General features: G+C 38.8%; 1 pseudogene across 1 annotated transcript; it reads right to left on the reverse strand.

The window, feature by feature from the left end:
• Positions 1-11,190: 11,190 nt before the first annotated feature.
• On the reverse strand, positions 11,191-13,680 carry LOC146470701 (dual specificity protein phosphatase CDC14AB pseudogene; annotated as a pseudogene). Its single transcript, XR_014866970.1, has one exon. The product of XR_014866970.1 is annotated as a dual specificity protein phosphatase CDC14AB pseudogene (transcript).
• Positions 13,681-14,731: the final 1,051 nt, after the last annotated feature.

The raw sequence follows: 14,731 nt of genomic DNA on the forward strand, positions 1-14,731 counted from the left end.
AACATGAAGCGGCCAGCGTAATTAAAACAATTTTTATTTTTACATCTTGAACAAACGAAATGTTTGTCGGTGGGTTTTTCATTTACTTTCTGAGTCGTTATTTTGGCCCTAAACTTCTTTCCCACAGACGCCAGACGGCTTTTATTGTCATATCGAGAGTGTGAAAAGCAAAAAACAGCCGGTATTCCTGGGGTTTTACAATTCAATACTGGCTTAAAGCTTACTGTTTTTTTGGAAACTGTAAATATGGGCCAACTGGATCTGATCCAGAACCCTTGGTGAAGTTCCATTTTTGTGGTATTGAAGTTGATTTTGTCCCTATGGTCGTCATACCAGCCAGGGCACGTTTTCAGACTACAAAGAAATGGAACTGGAAATGATAGAATTGTTCATCACATTTCGCCATCCAAGACCCACACATTTCGCAAACTAAATCAACAGCACATTCTTATTTAATACTGCGAAACCTGTATATATATCTGCCGGTAAATATATCAACCTGGATTTTTGAAAACTGGCTCGGCGCTCAAGTCATGCTTCTTTGAGAGTTGACAATATCAATACAAAAGCTTGTTTTGAGGAGGGGGGGGGGGGGGGGGGGGCAAGGGGCTAAAGCCCCCAAGCCCTCCCCCCCAGCTCCGCCGTCCCTGTTAAATGTCATTTTTTGCCAAAGTCTTTTATTGGCCCTCACTATTTATTGTTTTTATGATTCTGTGCACTCTTATTATTGTCTTTTGTTCTGTTCTACTAGTTAGTTGCAAGTTATACGCCAGTTAGCTGCACGTGCCAGTGACCAACTCGAAAGCCTAAACACCTTTGGTCACTGCGCACATTTTACTTTTGATATTTATGTACTTTAAAGATGTCTTTATGTCACTTTTGTGATGTGTAATTTCCTTTTGGACCAAACTTTTGAAATAGTGCATAAATAAAAGATCTGAAATCTGAATCTGGTCCGAATGACTGTCACGCGACCTTCAGTTGCAGGAATAAGACATGAAAACATTTCCCGCAATGAATGAAGGATGCATACACAAACAAAAAGCCTGTAAGTTGTTCGGTGTTTTTAATGACAAAGTTTCTAACGGGGCGAACTTCAACTTGTCACCCGCAGTTCAAATTAATGTTTACAAAATATCGCTGCATATATTCATATTCATTTATGATATTTCAGTTTGAGTGAATTTTGCGTAGATCATGGTTTAACCATCTGCGCTCCTTCGATACTGTAACTGTATTTCATCCAGCAGAACGTTTACCTCTGGAGAGAGCACTGTGATATTTTACTTTCAGTGTTTTGTAAGAAGAGAACAGTGCAGCCCAATCAGCATCACTTGATTACCTGTTTTGACTACCTTCATTCTTCACAAACAGGTGAATTTTATTTGCAATCTTAGATGCGAGTTTATCTGTCACTTCACAGACATATCCTGGAGAGTGCCTTATCGGATTTTATGGTAAGTTTTTAAAATGAAACCAGCCCAAGAATTCTATTGGTGGTACGTCGTTGCCTGCGTCTTAAACGTTTTCTTATCCTATACCGCCATCATGTTGAACATTGTAACAATTCACGCCATCAGAAAAACTCCATCGTTGTCAAAACCTTTAAAAACAGTGCTTGTTACTCTGGCTGTTTCTGATCTTGGTGTTGGTTTAATGGCTCAGCCACTGTTCGTCGCACTTCATGCCATGCACTTGAAACAAGCTGATAACAGTCGACTGGCTCATCATGCATTCGCCGTTTTCTTGACAAACTTGTTTTCCTTTGCTTCATTGTTCCTTGTGGTGGTCTTAATTACAGACAGATTCTTGGCTATTCGCCTTTATCTCAGATACAAGGAACTTGTGACTCACAAGCGCGTTGTTGCTGTGGTGATCTCCATATGGGTGTTCAGCGCAATTCTTTCGTTAATACGGCTGTGGATCCCAAAGAACATCATTTACATCGTGTTTGGCATTCTTTATCTTGTTTGTGCATTAACTGTAATACTCTTGAGCTTCAAGACTTATTCCACAGCACGAGGCCAAATAAACCAAATTCAAGAAATGGAACTCACTGTACAACAAGTAGCACAGAATCGTGAAAGGGCAAATGTTGAAAGGCTGCGAAAATTTGCCATTGCAGCAATTTATGTATCTCTCGTATTTATGGTTTGTTATTTGCCAAACATGTGTACCTTATGGGCTATTGCTTTCACATCTGAACCTGTAAACATCGTAATAAAGCATTACACGTTGACGCTGGTTTTTCTTAATTCATCTGTGAATCCTTTGATTTTCTGCTGGAAAATGAGACACATTCGACACACTGTCATGGATATCCTGCGAAATGCATGTTCAAGTCACAACTGAACGAAATCTTCTGGTACATGAAAGTGGAATTACAGAGCCCTGTGCATAAATGTTCGCTTGACTGAGGTTGCTCTTTTGGCTTTAATTTGTTTGAAAAAAAAAAAAAACTACGTTTTTGTGTTTTGTTTTAACAAGCTACACTATGTAAATACAATAAAATCTGCAATTCCACAGCGACAAACCGTTCAGTGGTGCTGGATCACTTGTAGACCTGGATCATCAAATTATTTTAAATACAAAATATTGACGGCAGACTGATCCCAACGGCGGAGGTGACGAGCTTGATAGGAGAAACAACAAAGGCTAGAATAACTGAAATATACATTTGTTTGAACGAAAAAGAAAAGTGAGAAACATAAAAGGATCGTTGCAACAAAAGATTTAAAATATAAAAAATGCGTGACAATGATTGGTTGTTTAGGACTAAGTTACAAGTGTAAGACATGCCATTGGCGTGTTTCGTCACGTCTATTTATACAAAGAGGGTGTAATGTTTTAGCTTTGTTGATTAAATGAGCTTCACGAGCCTTTCTAACTGACTCACGTTTGCTGCGTATAAGTTCAAGCGGGATTAGGTCGACGTCGTTGATTGCCAACCTGGTCGACTCGATCAACGACGTCCACCTAATTCCGCTTGAACTTATACGCAGCAAATGATCAGTGATCAACTTCAAAATGATCAGTGATCATCAAGATCATGCTGATGCAGATAGAATGTCAAAAAACAGTAATAAAAAAAATGTCAGTCGAGTATGCCAGCGAATATGAATGTTAATTTGGAGGCATGTCTCAGATGTCTGCCAAAGAATGTTTCACTATAACAGTTATAGTCGCGTTGTAGTCAGTTATCAGGAATTATAACACTATAACTCAGATAACTCAGGGGCGGATCCAGGGGAGGTGAAATGGGTGAATTTTCACCCCCCCTTTTTTTGAGCCCCCTTCCTTTTTTTTTTTCCTTATCCGTCAAATATTGAAATAATATTTGATTTCTCTAATTGAGGTGGAGAATGTGCATTAGCGATGACTGGTTCTACCAATCAATTTATTCATTTTGAGCCTGTTGAAATGGGGTTGACAGACCTACACGACTCCCGCTGTGTGCCCATTGTGTTGATAAAAGCCTTTATAATTTTGCTTTAATAAGCATGTCTTTAAGCGATTTCCCTTTTCTATAATAGATAAAGGGAGGTTCCTTGTATATCTCTCTTAGTACCGGCTGGTTTTGTATTAAATGCCATTCAGTGTCCATTAGAATATTTTTCAAACATGGCAGTGATGGTTGAAATTGTGTCACGAAGGGTAGAATTTTCTTGTGCACTTTCTGTTTTTGTGTAAGAGCGTTCTTCCTTTCTGCGAAGTTAACTTCGGAGAGGATTTTGTCCACCAGGTTACTAGGATAAGCTCTCGATACCAGGCGTGTTTTAAAGTTTTTAATGTTTTCGTCAAACACCACTTTAGAAGCGTTTGTCCTCAGAAGTGCCTGCTGGGTGGCAGCTGTTGTAGTTTGTGTACTGAAATGTTTTAGTAGGTTTGTAATGTGTGTGCACGTCGAGAATCGATTCTTTCTCGAATCTCTGTCCCTTATAGACTGTTGTATCCAAGAATGTTGTTTCTTATTGTGAGACTTCAGCGGTAAACTTTATGGTAGGGTGGTACGAATTTGCTTGCTCAATGAATTTTCTATTTCTTCTTTGTTTGTATCCCACAAGTAAAATACATCGTCAATGAATCTTCTCCACATTAGTGGTTTGTGAACGCTCTGCCTTAAGATCTCCTTTTCTATAGATGCCATAAAGATGTTGGCAAAAGCTACTGCCATTTTAGTGCCCATGGCAGTTCCGTGTGTTTGGAAGGAGTTCTCCTTCAGTATAAGGCTGAGCATTTCTCTGAGGAAATTTGTAGCTATAGGAGGGTTATTGGCATGAAAGTTTTCGTATGCGTTGCATACTATAGTGATTCTTTCAGTCCTCCTGTGGGATATTCGTGTAAAGGCTAGTGACATCCATTGAGACTAGAAAAGCGTTTCTAGGCACCCTAGTGCTTTCAATAAACCTTATGAAATGTGTCGTATCTTTTAGAAACGAGTCCTGTATTTGTGCTATTGGCTGAAGTAGTTTGTCTACGAATGATGATAGGCGTTCTGTTGGGCCATCACACCCAGATATGATAGGTCTTGACTTCCGACTAATGTCGGTTTGTGAATTTTTGTGAGGGTATAAAACACTGGGCTTCGAGGCGGATTTGGTGTTAGGTTAAACCATTTAACCGTCATTTCGTCTATGCACCCTGCTTGATGAAGGGCATTAATGAGGTGTTTAACTCTCTGGGATGTGTCTCTAACCATTGGTTCGTCTAGTGGCTGACAGTTATTTCTATCATCCAATTGTTTCTGTCCGTCATTGATTTTGTTTTCTCCGTTCATAACGACGGTTGTTCTGCCTTTATCTGCTTTTTTGAGAATAATTTCTTTGTTGTTAACGTTAATAAGCTCCTTGAGAGCTCTTCGCTGCACAGACCTCAAACACCTCAACCAGGCTTTGGCTCTATAAAAAATTACATTATTACAAAAATTCACCCCCCATTTCAAAATCCTGGATCCGCGCCTGTAACTTACTATAACGCGATGATCATACCATTTTTCAAACATACATCAGGAAATGTTGTCACTGTGTTTTTTGGGTAGCTACGTGTTCTAAGGAATCAGGAATGTTTTGGATGTCTGGCTAGAATCCACAGGAACTTAGAACTGCATAATAAAGCAGGGGGAGTGTTCAGGGTGTTACTTAATCAGATTTTAATGCAGAGTCTACAACTGAGTCTAGACAGTCTAGAGCCTGTAGAGCGCCTTCCGTGCCTTAATTCACTGTTAACTCAACAAAATAGAACGCCATTGTGTTTAGATAGTCACATTTCAAAGTACTCAATATTGTATATAAGAATTCGAGAAATACTAAAGATACTATGCTGACTAGGTTCTCAGAACTTAATTTATTAATGTCACGCTACAACAGGAAATAAGTCGGATAAGGGAGGAAGGAACACTTTACCAGCAGAATATAAAACGTTAGAACGTTTAGATATAAATCAGTTAGATCTTTTAGTTCTAAACGCTCTGCGTCGTAAATCTCTTAAAGAGCAATAACTCTGTTTTATACTTAATGTTCTTGTTTTAAGTGGCTTTTTTGTGTCTTCATGTCTCGCTGGGGATCGTAAACGTTAGGAGAATATTATTGTATGTTATACTAGTAGGATGTTTTTTGAAACGATTCAAATTGATCTTGCTTTTATGTATCATTTTATTTTAATAGCTTTAACTGTTCTCTACCCTAGTTAAATAAATAGAAATAGACAAGTTATTCTTATGATTAGTCACACCCGGATTAGCTGTTTCGGGATGTTTTACACATTTCGGTCACGACCTGAGATATCTTTTGACACGAAAACACCTCCAAATGTCTGAAATGTTGTCAGTTTTGCTTACATACTTTTGTAGATTTCGTAGTTATCAGCTATTTGTCAAGTCATTTTCATAGTGAGAATCGCATTTATGCTCCCACTTTTCTCTAAAAGAAATAAACAAATGTCCCGCTCCCCACCCCTCAGTTACTCGTTGTCGCCTTAGAACACAGTACATTGTACTTCCTGCATTATTTCCTTTTCGAAAATCTTAGTTGAACTTTTTTCGGTATTCGAAACGACATTTTTATCAATCCGAAAATACAAGGCGAGGTGAATATTCCCGTAAGAATTTTAGGGAATTAAGGGCCTTCCGAACAGATAATTTACCGAAAGGTAAACAAGTGTCTAAAGTGCTAGAAGGTGCGAATACAGCAGCTGGTTTTAGTGTTCGACAACAGGAAGAAATCATTGATCCTGAACATGAAACGGCCAGCTTAATTAAAACAATTTTTATTTTTACATCTTGAACAAGCGAAATGTTTGTCGGTGGATCAGTTCATTTACTTTCTGAGTCGTAATTTTGGCCCTAAACTTCTTTTCCCATTTTGTGCCAAAGTCTTTTATTGGCCCTCACTATATATTTATTATCATTTCTCTTGTTTTTATGTAAAAATTGTTGTACGATTCTGTGCACTCTTATTATTCTTGTCTTTTATTCTGTTCTACTAGTTCGTTGCACGTTATACGCCAGTTAGCTGCACGTGCCAGTGACCAACTCGACCTCCTTTGGTCTCTGCGCACATTTTACCTTAGATACTTACGTAATTTAATTATGTCTTTATGTCACTTTTGTGAAATGCAATTTCCTTTTGTAGTAAACTTTTGAAATAGTGCATATATAAAAAATCTGAAATCTGAATCTGGTCCGAATGACTGTCACGCGACCTTCAGTTGCAGGAATATGACAATTCTTTCGTTAATACGGCTGTGGATCCCAAAGAACATCGTTTACATCGTGTTTGGCATTCTTTACCTTGTTTGTGCATTAACTGTAATACTCTTGAGCTTCAAGACTTATTCCGCAGCACGAGGCCAAATAAACCAAATTCAAGAAATGGAACTCACTGTACAACAAGTAGCACAGAATCGTGAAATGGCAAATGTTGAAAGGCTGCGAAAATTTGCCATTGCAGCAATTTATGTATCTCTCGTATTTATGGTTTGTTATTTGCCAAACATGTGTACCTTATGGGCTATCGCAATCACATCTGAACCTGTAAACACCGTAATAAAGCATTACACGTTGACGCTGGTTTTTCTTAATTCATCTGTGAATCCTTTGATTTTCTGCTGGAAGATGAGACACATTCGACACACTGTCATGAACATCCTACGAAATGCATGTTCAAGTCACAACTGAACGAAATCTTCTGGTACATGAAAGTGGAATTGCAGAGCCCTGTACATAAATGTTCGCTTGACTGAGGTTGCTCTTTTGGCTTTAATTTGTTTCAAAAAAAAAAAAAAAAAAAATCCTTTTCGTGTTTTGTTTTAGCAAGCTACATATATGTAAGAGCTCCCTTTTACGCAAACATAGAACATTTTAAAAGTTTCCTGCCTCCTTAGTAGGAAGTAATAAAGTTGCTACAACTGCTTTGCCATTCCCTTCGTCTCCTTCGTGCCCAAGCCTCGCACGGCAAGTTATAATGGCTGGAAATGGCATTGCACTGGACGCGAGACTTTTGTTATTATTTCACGCCTTTGCTTATCGCCTGTGGTGTTATAAGCATGAGAAAAGAAGTCTTTTTCGCTTCTGGACATTTCTGGCTTACAGAAGCCAGGTGACCGTTTCAAGGCTGTTTCAAGTTGCTTTTACTAGAATTATACCATCACCCTCTCTTGAATTGAGAGATCACGTTCTGCGAAAGTAGCCGGAAGATATTACTGTGATGCTCTTGACGACATCTCAGTTTACCGGCCTTGCGGGGAACGTTAGACTTCTGCTCCGTACAACACCGAAACCATCGCGGACGCCACGATGAACGATAAAATGAGTAATGAATTCCATAAGTTGTGCAGTCGTAATCAAACGAATATACTTTAAATTTTCAAGTTACCAACCTTAATCTTATCTAAGCTTAGCTGGAGGGAACCAACCCAGCAGTCTGAGAATTCTGAAAATTCAAGTAATGAAACAAGTGTGTAAAGTGTTAGAAGGAGTGCGAATATTAATAAACAGCAGCTGGTTTTATTGTTCGACAACAGGAGAAATCATTGATCCTGAACATGAAACGGCCAGCTTATTAAAACAATTTTTATTTTTACATCTTGAACAAACGAAATGTTTGTCGGTGGACTTTTCATTTACTCTTCGAGTCGTAATATTGGCTTAAGGCTTCTTTCCTACAGACGCCAGACGGCTTTTGTTGTCATATCGAGAGGTGTGAAAAGCAAAAGAGGTATTACAATTGTCACAATACAATACTGGCTTAAAGCCATTTTTCTTTTCTTTTTTTTGGGAGGGGGGGGGGGGGGAACTGTAAATATGGGCCAATTGGATCTGATCCAGAACCCTTGGTGAAGTTCCATTTTTTTGGTATTGAAGTTTATTTTGTCCTGGCGGCTTTTGTACCAACCAGGAAACTTGGCACGTTTTCAGACTACTACAGTAAAATAATGGACTCTAGATAAATGTTTTCATTCACGGCTACGTCCAGGGGTTATTCCAAGACCCACACTATTCGCAGACTAAATCAACAGCACGTTCAAGATTATTTATACCGCGAAACCTGCATACAGTATATATTTGTCGCTGAAAGTATAATCTAAGTATTTCAAGGGGCTTTCAATTACAGACCAATGTGAATCTGCCTGTTTACTGGCAAAGGCGAGCAGAGATTATGTTACCGGAGAGAAAAGATGACGGAAAAAATTATTTCGCTCACGATATCAATTCGGTATAATCGACGAATTAACGTCAGGTGACACAGGAAGCTCACGTTTATAAAGATTGTAACCAGGAAGAAGAGTATGATCGAGAGATAGGAACTTGAGAGCACACGAATCTGTGACTCAAAATTATTGTTAAGAAACGCATCATTAAAATTCCCAATACATGTGTATAACTTGAACGTTTGCTGCGAAACCAGTTTCACGAAGTGGTGTTACACGGTTAAACTCTTGTTCAGTTTTCCCCACTGCGACCGTTGCGAGCCGTTGCAGAAGTAGAAAGTGGTTCTACTTTTCGTGAAACTTGTCTCGCAACGGAAGTTCGAAAAAGTTTTACGAAACCAACCATGTTACACGGTGCACTGAAACTTGTTTCGCAGCGTCGTTGCACGCAAGTTTCAGCTAAAAGTTTCAACGTGTAACGGCGGTGTTTTTTTAATGTATCTACCCAAATTTTTGGAAAGGATAACGGCGATGAAAACTTGAACGTTTCTCGTGAAACGACGGGTTTTATGGCCTTGAAGAGGTTCTGAATGATGCGGAAAACAGAAAAAAAAAAAAGGGAGGGAGGAGAGAGGATAAAGACTAGCAAGCTTTTGTGTTGATATTGTCGACTCTCAAAGAAGGATGACTGAGTTGTGCGAGCCAGTTGTCAAAAATCCAGGTTGATATATTTACCGGCAGAGAATCTCACTGCAGTAATAATATAGCAATAATAATATTTAATATTTATAGTTGTGCATTTTCTATAAAAATAATCAAATGCGCAGTAACCAGGTTATAAACGTCCGTTAAAGTTTTTGACAAACCCGACATTTTTAGCCGGTTTTGAGTATCTCCGAGCAGTAAATACGGGAACGAAATTTTGAGACTTAACCACTCTCCGTTAAGTGAAGGGTGTCCGAGCTTGACAAGTGTAATTCTGAAGGTTTCGACTTTAAAAAGCAAACAGCGACTGAGTAGATGCTCATGAGTGATGGGCTTCTGGTGCCTACATATTATGTTTCAACTCTGGCAAAGGGTTTTCACGAAATGGAAATAAAATCATGGCATTGCAAGTAACTGAGGTACTAGGCCAGCGCTTTTTCCTAAGCCGTTTTCCCCGCCCAAAAAAGCTTGTTATTCAGCGTCATTAAATTACAAAATGAAAAGAAACAGGTCAGTTTAATATAGACTTTGCACTGCCTAAAAAAAAAAAAAGATGAAAATTACTCAAATGCAACCTGCCGCCAAAAGAAGGCAAATCGCATGCTATTTCAACTACACCAAACGCCTTAGGGCTGAAGTCTTTAAAAACGTCTAACAGGTGTACATGTAGCGGTGTATGTACGTAGGAAGATTGATTGCATGTTGTTTGCCAATATTGCGGTGTCACGGTAACTCCGATTTGCCTTATTTTCCCGCTTTTTTTTTCGCACGACAACCGCCATCAAATGTTATTTTTCTTTCAGCCAAAAATAAATACTAGCAAATTAAAACGAAGTAGTAAGACTTCGCTTCTGTAGTGAGTTTTAAAGAAAATATCACACAAGCTTTAGAAGCATTTCGCGCCAAAATTTGTTTTTTTACTGGGATAAATGAAAGCCGAACTTTCCGACTGAACAGGCATTTTTTTTAATAAGATTAACCGCTAGATCTCTTGGAAATGTTTTTTACGTTTTTTTAATTATCCCATTGCTCGGCCTATTGGCCGGCTGGTGGACTTTGCGCTCCTGTGTGCTAAAAATATTTAAATGAGATTGAGTGCGTGGGAGTTATGTTCATCCGTGTTCTACAAAGTGTGGGCGCTGTTCCATTTCATTATTATTTTGTTTAATTTTATTTTTGTCTACCGACGTTTTTGACTGAACCGAACACTCATTCAAATGTTTTCGTTGACCTAGTATGAGGGACACAACCACAAAAGTTTGAATCCGTGAACTCGAGAGAAAACTGAGAACATTTGGACAGGCTTGAACAGCTTGAGAACAACCACGCGTAACAACCGTAGTCCCGAATATTTAAAACAACACCGGCCTTTATTTGACTTTCCACCGGATGTCATAAGCGAGCGCCGCATGTCAAGAGCATGTCGTTTTGCAAATTCTTATTAAAATATCACTCTTGTTTGCGAGCAGTGCGAGCACCTTCCTCATTCCACTTGGTGCAGACGGAGGTAGTTGCTCGAGAAATCCAATTTTAGTTTGCGCTCATATGGAACCCGGTTTCGCAGCGAAACAATGCTTGTCTCGGTGAAAAAATAGCAATCTGTACACAGACACTGTCCACTTTGTGTAAAAGCTTCCGAACAATGCTTGAACACTGGACCGTCTGGGTTTGACAAAGCAAATATATTCTTGGAATGCGATCTTTATTCGCGAGTCTTCCCAAGGGAAAAAATTTCAGCCTTTCTAGTTGCCCAACTCCAAATTCTTTCAACCCCCAAAAGACAACATTTGAGTGGTTTCGCAACCTCCCTTTCTGGTTGTATGACCAAGTACAAATAAGTCAGTTTTAACCGCATAGAACTTTATTCAATAACTTTACGCAATATTCTTTAAGATCCATACAATTAATGCATATTGTCGTTGTTTTATGTTCAAACAGGTTTGACTGCTGCTCAAAGGCCCATATATACAACTAGTTATTTACACTCAGGGCTCCGCAATATTTCCCATCCAATTCCACTTTACAACTTAACGCAAATATAGAGCGAGAGTTTTCAACATACACATTTACACGTCCTAATCTTCAATATATAAATAAGCTTCAATCTGAATGAGGAAGACGAAAATGTGCTTCATCATGATGACAATGTTAATACCTCTTACAGGATGAAAATATAACTCTTATCTGTATATTGTACTTCCCTTCAACTAAATACTTGAATATTATTATTCCTCAAAATTTTAACTTATAAATAGGGAAAAGTTTGATGAGTGGTGAAGATTCTATACTAGAGAAAGTTATTTTCAGTTATAAATTTAATCCAAAGTTAATCGAGCTTTGACCACAAATCAAAAATTTCCAGGCAAATTGTTTTACAAATTATATTTATAATTTTCTTTCATCTTGCCTGCAAGAATAAATTTCTTTTTTTCTTTTACATATTTACAATAAAGATACCTTAAATTAACTAAATATTGTAGATATGCTCTATGCCATCAAAAGTTACCAAAACAAACTGATCTTTAACTACAGATTTGGACTTAACTCCCTGAATTTTGCTTGTCCTGAATATATTGGGAATGCTTACTAAACAAAAATAGATTTACTGTTTTCAACTGAGTTTACCTCTGTACAGGTATATTACATTTTATCAAAGCCATTTTGTTGTTTAAATAGAATGTTTTAAATTCAACAAACTTTCCAAAATTTCAAAAGGCACAATGTCTAGCCAATGTTATTGACCAGAAATTAAAAGTAATTTATGTACACAGCATTTGACACTTTTACTTCGATATGGTTTTTCTCATAGTAACTGAGATAAAAAAACAAAATTTTCGAGAAAAGTAATTTTAGAGTAATTTCTAAAGGTTGCAAGTGTCTTATGGTCAAAAAAATAAAAATAAAACAGCTCTCACTCAGCTAGCAGAGTGGAAAAATCGGTGATAACTGAGCTAGACTAATAAAAGAATAGTGTCTGGTTTTTCTTGGATTTCATTGGTTCAACCAGGCTTTCCCTCATCATGTATTCTCTCAGCTGTCTCTTACCACCTCGTGGGCCAGACGTAGATTTGGATAGTAACATATTTCCCTCTATGAATATTCATATTTACACAACTTTCTCTTCCAGTATCGTGTTATTCTGGATAGAGAATATGTTCAGACTTTTCTTGAAGGCTTCCGTCAAGTCTTCGATCTTCATATCCTCGGGATAGCCCCGCATGATCGGGTCTTGTTTGTGTTCCAAGAAACAGTGTTGAAGCGTGGACACGCTACCCGGTCTACAAATGCGTAACCAACCCACGGCTTCGGCAGCTGAAAATCGGTATTGCCTGATCAAATAGCAAGCGATCAGAGTTCCTGTTCTTCCTAAACCTGCTCGGCAATGAACAGCGACCGCTCCATCGCACTGATCCACGACTCTCGTAAACTTCTTGATAATTGCTTTCGTAGGAATCCCGCCATCTTCGTAGTACAGATCGTTGTGCGTGAAACCGTTGGCGGTAAAACAGCGTGCGTCGTAAATAAGCCCGTATTTCATCATGTTGTCGTCCTTGTTCAGTCTTACAACTCCCTTGACTCCACTTTGTCTGAAATACTTTCTTAGTCGACTAAACCGACTTGCTTTTACTTCAGGTCTTCTTTGAGGATCGGTCAATGCGAGCAATTTTCCGGGAACGATCCAGTTCAAATCAAAAGCGCGCTCCTCCTGCTCGTACCTGTTCAAGTCGAACTCGTCGAACTTGAAGAACCCCAGTGCTGTTGCCTTCTCAAAACCTTTGAGACAGTCTAAGATGTTCAGGTTATGTGATAAGTTGCCATTTATATCACAATAAGGAGCCACAGTTGAAGGATGAACGTGCTGCTCCAATAAACCGTATATTTCTTCGGCGGTCATTTTGAGTTGACACATCGCGAACGCGCCACATAGGAAGACAGACCGCGCTCTCTTCTTTGCCTCCATAAGTCCCTCGTTAGCAGTCGTGTAAAGTACAATTTTCTTCGCGGCTGGGATCATGTGAAGTTTAGTGTTCACGAGGCAACAGAAACGATAAATCCCCGCCAAATTCGAGGGACCGAAGTAAGGTGTGTCGTGAAATTTACAACCATCCAGAGTCGAGTCGTGGTCCACGCTAAAATAATGATACGATGCGTTGTTTCGCGGTTTGCAGCTCACAGTCACAAAATATAAGCGATCTTTTACCACTTCGCAAGAAGTCATGATGTTCCTGTCCCACATTTTCGTTTTCGTGCCTACCAAGCACGAGGAATAAATCTACTCCGCGATCGCTGAACCAAAACAAAGAGTAAAATAAACCGTCGTCGTGGCGCGCTAACATGCAGTCATTCATTCATGGCTGTGTCGCACTTGAGTAGCACGTGATGATAACAAAAATCTGATTGGTTACAAAATGCGCGAAAAATAATTCATTGTTCTCTTAGCCAATCAGAATGGGCAGGAAGCGATCGATTGGGTTCTCATATTCCAAAGTTCATCCCAGAGGAATTTGGCGCGAAAGCAGGGATTATTTTTAGGAACGAGACGTAAACATAGCGTCACGTTTTCGATTCGTCGACAAGGAAGTTGTTGATGGTCGAACGAATTTCTTGAGAGTACAGGAAATACATCGTGATTTGTTTCACTTTCGTCGCAAGTGAGCCTGACTTCTTATTTTTTTCGTTCATTACTCAATCAGAGACTGAAATTACGCAATGAGAAGGTACCTGCTAACATTCCTATGCTAATTTTTCTCCACAGTTCTGCGAAAACTCAAGTGTCTCGTGACAGTGACGCAGTCAAAATATTTTGAACATTCCCCTGGATACTAGACTTTTCCAAAACAAAAACAGGAATTAAATATGGGATTGTCTTTGGCAGTAAAATTCGTCAATATGTTTTAAGCAGGTCCCGCTGGTATCTTAAAGCCGCTCTAGAAGATTCCCTGGGGAGTGACTTTTTGTTCCTGTTTTGAAATAAAATATCTTTGGCAAATTATGATTCCTAAATCAAGTTGTTTCTCCGTTTTCTTCATAAATAAATCGCCAAATCTTGTAATGAATGAAGTGATGCAATGGCAAATTAACAAAAGAGATCCAACATTTTCCAGTCTGAGTTCTTGATCATTAAAAATATTTAGTCACGCTTTGAAAGAAAACTTCACCTTCGCATGTAAATGAAGTATCGCGATGGGAGTTTCGTAGTTAGCTCTACGTGTTAAGTGGTTTTCAAACTTTCCTCGAGTATATTTCAAAATAAGGTATACGTGAAGATTATTTCCGACTCAGTAAAATACCAATATCTTTTACTTTTTCCTCTTGCTCTCTGTAACGAGTGTGAACGGATGTGCCTAAGATTTGTGTGAACATTCACGTTTATGATCTG

The sequence above is a fragment of the Pavona decussata genome, unplaced genomic scaffold, assembly GCF_977016875.1.
Source record: "Pavona decussata unplaced genomic scaffold, jaPavDecu1.1 SCAFFOLD_112, whole genome shotgun sequence".
In the NCBI taxonomy this organism is placed as follows: Eukaryota; Metazoa; Cnidaria; class Anthozoa; order Scleractinia; family Agariciidae; genus Pavona; species Pavona decussata.